Here is a 7749-nt window from a genome sequence, read left to right as displayed (position 1 = left end):
AAATAATGAAATTTTTTGTCTAAGCCCCTTTGATCTTGTTTGACCTAGGATAAATCTCTTGGCCATTTATTTCGTCTTTTGAAGAGGTTTTAGGTTTTGACCAAATTAAAATGTATTTTAATTCAGTTTTAATTGGATTTTTAATTGTTTAATTGTTTAAAAAATTATGTTGAGCTATTTTTATGGACTTGTGATGTTTTACTATTTGTTTGGGCCTTGGTCAAGGTTGATTTGATTTGTTTTGGATTAAAATCATTAGATTTAGGGGATTGATGAAATGTACATTTCATCTCCCAAAATGAATGAATGATTTTAATTTGATAAAACTCCTCCCATGACCAATTTGTGTTTTTCTCATTCCCCTCCCCCTTCATCTTCACCCTTATTCTTTCCTATTTCTTTCATTGACCAATGAAATCTCAAAAAATCCTAAGGCTAATTGGTTCATCAATGACCTTGTGTTAGATGAACCAATACAAGTATGGATGAGATAGGTCCATCCCTCTTGATCTTTTCTTTTAGTGTGTGGTATGTTTTAGGAGTTTGGTTCTTGATACCAAATCTCTAACATGCATTAACACCTAAATTTTTATTGTCCGACCTCAGATAGTTGTGACTTCTACATAAATCCAATTACGATTGCTTAACGTAGAGCTAAACTTGACCCTAAAGGCATAACATTCTAGCAAGTGAGATTGTAAGTCTCCCATGTTTCATGGTATTGTGTGGAAACTTTGCCTTTTTCCTTCCTATGAAGATGTATTTGTTCAAGGATCCATGCTTGTGAGTAGATGGTTGAGTGTTCTCCAAAGAATGACTTAATCAATTAAAAAGCAAAACACTACTAAGATTCGATTAACCTTTACTAGCATTTGACCAACTCTTGTTAATATTACTTTACTTTCAAGTCATTTACTTTATGAAATTTAATTTCCAGTCATTTATCATTCATTGCCATTTACATTTTATTAAACTTTTTTATGTTTATGCCATTTTCACTTTGCTCATTTGAGCCATATCTTGTGATTGTATAAATTTGTTTTTGCATTTTGATTTTTGTTTGTGGTCTTAGGACCTTAAAATACTTAATAAACAACAAAAACCCTAAAAAATGTTTGGTGGACTGTGGATCTTGATATGAACTTTTGGACTTAGAACTAGGCAACATTCCCTGTGCAAAAAGCACTTGGGCAATGCCAACATTCTGAAATCAAGTTATTGTGAACTGAGCCTTCACCTGATGCAAGTCTTGGGATTTATTTGAATTTATCTGCTAAGTTATCTTGATGCAATTTGTTATTTTGATCTTGTGTCTAATGCTTGAAATTCTGGTATCAGATATGAGATGTCGAAGGTAATGTCACGACACTAATATCTGAACAATTAACAGGATAAAAGATAAAGAACAGTAATGCAAGAGACACAAGCAATTATTACCCCAGTTGGTGCAAACTCACCTACGTCTGGGGGCTACCAAGCCAGGAAGGAAATCCACTAAATAGAATCAGTTCAAAGACTCTCAGTAAACAACTTCAAGTTACAGTCTTTTCACCTAATCTCTATCCATGTGACTTCTACCTAAGAACTCTTAGATATGAGATCCTACTCATTCCCCCTCAATCACAACAGTGATATAAAACAAGAATTACAATGAAAAGAAGACACTCTTCAAAGACACATACTTGATCTTACTTAAAAGCCTCAATCAAGTAAACACACACTCATGCTTAAAAGCTTTGAGTGACAAATTATAACTCAAAAATCACACAAATTCAATCATCTATGGATGAATTGAATGGGTTACAATTCACACGACCACACAGGACTTAAACCCTTATTCTCTCTCAATATTTCGTTCTTTATTTCTTGTGTATCAAATCAGGTTTTCCGTGTCCTTTTTATAGAAGCATTTGGCTGGGCTTAGACATCATAAAACCCTAAAACTAGTTTCCATTCATATCTTCTCATGACAGTTGATTATATCTCTTTGGAAAATAAGTTAATCTCGTTGTAATTACTGATTGATAGTGTGTTCAATCATCTTATCAATCATACACAAATTAACATTAAATACACAATCACATAATACATAACATTCAGACTGAATGTTCTGTATACAGATGTCATGACATAATCACATTTTAAACATCCAGTAGGTACATGTTATCTTTTTTCAAGACAACACATGTGATAACTTGTGAACACTCTAGGTTTTACCAAAATTGTTGCCAACACAAGAACCAACAAACTCCCCATTTGGCAAATTTTGGCTTAAACATATATCAGTCCATTTGTTCACAAGAAAAAACATACCAGCAGTTAAGCAACAGCAGAAGAAATAACCACACAATTACTAGCTATAATAGCAACTAGTAATAAACACACAATAAACACATAAGTGCTTCTTCTCCCCCTTAGTTTGTTCAACACAAACATCTCCTTTAACAACAACAACACCTGTAACATTCAGAATCACCCTCTAGCATCTCCTTCAACATCACCTGTACAACATAGAACATTATTCTGTTCAACATCAGTTGTCATCTGTTTAACCTAGCTACTTCAGCACATATTAACTGCAGCTCTCCACATATTAACTGCAACTCTCCACATATTAACTTCTCCCCCTTTTTAGTCAAAATAGACCAAAGAGACCAATTAGACAAAATAAATGTCAATTAGTCCAGCAGAGAATGTCACATATAATGTTATAACATATAAAATGTTAAAACAAAATGTCAGGTGTTACAGAACCATAATTATACACAGCTACATGATCTGAGATAAACAGAAATCCAGAGAACTCACAAAGAGCCCAAAAATTACATCATGGCATCAAACAAGACTGCCAAAAAAAACTACAAATAGCAAACATTAATGCATCCAAAACATCATCATAACAGAGGGATCATCATCACCACAACTCAATCTGAGGAGCTAGCATCTTCTTCACCTTCAGATCCAGAACTGCCACTAGATTTGTCTTGAGAATCAGACCTCTCACTTGAGGTGCGGGCATCTGTTTCCTTGGCTTCACCAACATTATCCATATCTCCTTGATCCAAGCTATTAATTAGAACCTCTAAAGCCTCTTTCCTAGCCTTAGCCACCCTTATCCCAGTCTCAAATTCCTTACAGGTCTCTTTTAGTTCAGCAATCAGGCCACCTTGAGAGGCTGGCTTCTTTATCGCAGATGTCATGACAATGTCATTGACATGACTGCCTTCAAATAACTTGTAATGAAATGACAATGGAGGTTTTCTTCTACTAGGGATATCACTTGTGCTCAAAATACCAGGTTGCTGGCTTAGAATTATCCCACAAATTATTGAGGGAAAGGCAATTGGCAGCTTCACTGCATTTGTGGAAGCATGTCTAACAATTTGTTCAAACATGAACCTTCCATAATCAAAATTAAGCTTGGTTCCAATAGCATATATTATCCTTCCAAGAGCATTAGAGATTTTTGAGATGTGGTTTGTTGGTACCCAGTTGGCTGACCCTATCTTATGCAAGATAGCATATTTCACAGTTAATTTGCCAGCAGAGAGATGCTTTTTGCTTGGCCACTCCTTGACTTGTCCAACAGTGATTTTCCTACAGACTTCATTGTCTGTGGCCTCTAATTCCCTCTTCCTAGGAACTTATTGAGTACAGTAGGGGAGGACCTTACACACCTTCCTCTAACAAACACTTTGCAAAACTCTTTGTTGTTCTTGTCAGCAATATCCTCCGGGATGTTCACCACAAACTCCTTAACAAGACCTTCAAAACATTGAGGTAATGCACTAACTGTTTTCATTAAACCAGCAGACTTGATCAAATCCATAACCTCCTTCACTTCCACATCATCCTTTCTTAGTTCCCTTTCCACGGCTACTCTCCTCTGTATTACAAATTTCCACTTGGCTGCACCATCTTCCAGATGGAAGGAAATGTTATCCAAATGCATAGCAGCAACCTTAGTAGGATACTTTCTAACAATTTTCTTTTTGACAAGAGAGATGTCTGGGACATCGTCTTCAACATCATCCTCTGAATCAGAACTTTCTATGACCTTTCTCTTCTCGACCTCCACTTTACTCCATGACTTTGAAGAACCTACAGCAATAGCCTTCTTACGAGTTCTGGCTATCATCATCTCAGCCACAGATCTGCCTTTCCTAGTCTTCATTCTCTTTGCAACCCTTGGCTTCAAGTGATGAAGTAATCTTTCATCTTCATCATCTGAGCTTTCTTCTTCCAAATTAATCACCTTCTCAGCAGAGTCATGCTTCTTAGACTAAGAAGCATCTACAGGTTTCTTACTAGGCAAGGTTTTCCCTAAAGAACACAGTCCCTCAGCAAAAATATCTTTCTCTGACCTAGATGAATCATCATCTTTCTCATTGTGAGCTTCCACCTCAGGTGAGGGGTCCCTTCTAGATAGAGGAGTCAAAAATCCCATAACTAAGTGTCCTTCATTTAGGATCCTCGTGACCAGATTCCTAATGACACGATCAGTATAATGCATGTCATCCTTAGAATGAGGGTTATCAGAACTGTTACCTTGAGTATTTCCTGCAGCGGAACATAGACCAGGAGCGTCGCCTGGGATGACTGATAGAGGAATCACTTCCAAAATGTTTTCATCCAGAAAATCCATGGAGGGTGTTCTTGCTTTGTGAGTAGGTTTAGAACCAGAAGATGAAGGATGTTGTGATATCTTGTTGAGCTTGTGAAAGAATTTTTGTTGCCCTAGCAGAGATGGTCGATACAGTTTGATGAAGATGGAAGTGGTCGTGTTGAGGTTGCGTGTGAAAATGTTACAGATGGTAGTTCCAATACTAGGTAATGATTTACCATAAATGGGGCACTTTCTTTTAAGTGGGCAGACAATATTTTCATTACCTTTTCTACTCCAAATTAATTGCTATAAATTCTCATGGATACAAATCCCTAATTTCCCTCTTAAACATTCAAATTGATTAGCACCCAAAGCCTTTGTAAATATGTCAGCTAATTGCATTTCAGTAGTAACATGCTCCAGGGCTATGATTTTCTCTTCCACTAGTTCTCTAATAAAGTGATGACGAATATCAATGTGCTTTATCCTGCTGTGCTGAATAGGATTCTTAGAAATATTTATAGCACTCAGGTTGTCACAGTATAATGTCATGACATCTTGTGTGACATTGTATTCAGTCAACATTTGTTTCATCCAAACCAGTTGAGAACAACTACTCCCAGCTGCTATGTATTCAGCTTCAGCAGTGGATAGGGACACACAATTTTGTTTCTTACTAAACCATGATATCAGGTTGTTCCCTAAGAAGAAACATCCTCCTGATGTGCTTTTCCTATCATCAGCACTTCCAGCTCAGTCAGCATCACAGTAACCAGTCAGCATAGATCCAGATCCATGAGTATATAACATCCCATAGTCACTGGTGCCATTAACATATTTCAGTATCCTCTTCACTTGGTTTATGTGACTGACTTTGGGTTTAGCTTGATATCTAGCACAAACACCTACAGCAAATGCAATGTCAGGTCTGCTTGCTGTGAGATATTGCAGACTTCCTATCATGCTTCTGTATAGACTTTGATCTACACTAACACCATTTTCATCTTTGGAGACTTTCAAATATGTAGGAGCAGGTGTTCTTTTATGACTTGCATTCTCCATGCCAAACTTCTTAACAATGTTTTTGGCATATTTGCTTTGAGATAGAAAGATAGAATCTTCCATCTGCTTGACTTGTAGCCCAAGAAAATAGGTCAGCTCTCCAACAAGGCTCATCTCAAACTCAGACTGCATTTGTCTAACAAAATGTTCGACCATCTGATCTGACATCCCACCAAACACAATATCATACATATATATTTGAGCCACCATGAGTTTTCCTCCTTCATTCTTAACAAATAGGGTCTTGTCAATACCTCCCTTCCTGTATCCATTGTTAATGAGGAACACTATGAGTCTATCATACCAAGCCCTAGGAGCTTGTTTCAAACCATAGAGGGCTTTCCTCAACTTGTACACATGCTTTGGAAGATTTGGATCTGTGAATCCTTTAGGTTGTTCAACATATACTTCCTCATTTAAGTAGCCATTCAAGAAGGCACTTTTTACATCCATCTGGAAGAATTTGAACTTCAGAATACATGCCACTCCAAGCAATAGTCTAATGGACTCAAAGTGAGCTACAAGAGAAAATGTTTCATCAAAATACACTCCTTAAACTTGAGTATATCCTTGTGCTACTAATCTTGCTTTGTTTTTAGTAACCACCCCTTGTTCATCAGATTTATTCTTATACACCCACTTTGTACCTATGACATTTATTCCTTCAGGTCTTGGAACCAGTTCCCATACTTTATTCCTCTTGAATTGACCTAACTCCTCCTGCATGGCATTGATCCATAACTCATCAGTCAAGGCTTCCTTGACATTCCTAGGCTCAATCTTGGACATTCCTAGGCATTGATCCATAACTCATCAGTTAAGGCTTCCTTGACTTCCCTTGATCTAGTTGTGACCCCTTTATTTGGGTCTCCTATAATTAGATCTTTGGGATGATCCTTCTAAATTCTGATGGAGGGTCCCTTGTTGATTTTGTCATCTTCAGGTTCAGCTTGAGGAGGTTCACTCTCATTATTTTTGTCTGAGAAATCAGCTGGGGGATCATTTGGAGATGTCTCAACATCGTCTGTGACATCAGTCTGTTGATCATCAACCACAACATTGATAGATTCCATCATTACTTTTGTTCTAGAATTAAAGACTCTATATGCTCTGTTGTTTGTTGAGTAGCCCAGAAATATTCCTTCATCACTTTTGGGATCCATCTTCCTTCTTTGTTCACGATCAGTCAAAATATAACATTTACTACCAAATACATGGAAGTATTTGACTATGGGTCTTCTCCCTTTCCAGACTTCATATAAGGTAGTAGGAGTTCCTTTCTTCAAAGTTACTCTGTTGTGAACATAGTAGGTTGTGTTCATAGCTTCAGCCCAAAAGTGGTAGGGAAATTTCTTGGCATGAATCATAGCTCTGGCTGATTCTTAGAGAGTTCTATTTTTCTTTTCTACCATACCATTTTGCTGGGGAGTAATGGGAGATGAGAACTCATGACTGATTCTTTCTGATGCACAGAATTCATCAAATTTGCTGTTTTCAAATTCCTTCCCATGATCACTTCTGATTTTAATAACTTGACTTTCCTTTTCTCTTTGAAGTCTTAGATAAAGATCTTTAAAAACTTCAAATACATCATATTTTTCTCTTATAAAATTGACCCAGGTGTATCTGGAGAAGTCATCCACCACTACATAAGCATACTTCTTCCCACCAAGACGTTCCACCTGCATGGGACCCATCAAATCCATATGGAGAAGTTCCAACACTTTGGAAGTGGTGTCATGTCTGAGCTTCTGATGTGACATCTTTGTCTGTTTTCCAATCTGACATTCTCCACAAATTCTTCCTTTATCAATCTTCAAGTTGGGAATTCCTCTAACAGCTTCAATAAATATAATCCTTTTCATTCCTTTAAGATGCAGATGGCCCAATCTTTGATGCCATATCTTCACTTCTTCTTCCTTGGCTAGAGTACACATTGAAGAATAACCAGTTTCTTGAGAACTCCACATATAGCAGTTGTCTTTATACCTAACTCCTTTCATGATCACTTCATTTTCTTTATTAGTAATCAGACATTCATCTTTTGTTAAGTTTACAGTTAAACCTTGGTCACATGGTTG

The sequence above is a fragment of the Lathyrus oleraceus genome, chromosome 2, assembly GCF_024323335.1.
Source record: "Lathyrus oleraceus cultivar Zhongwan6 chromosome 2, CAAS_Psat_ZW6_1.0, whole genome shotgun sequence".
Lineage (NCBI taxonomy): Eukaryota > Viridiplantae > Streptophyta > Magnoliopsida > Fabales > Fabaceae > Lathyrus > Lathyrus oleraceus.
Note: the sequence above shows the minus strand (reverse complement) of the source record.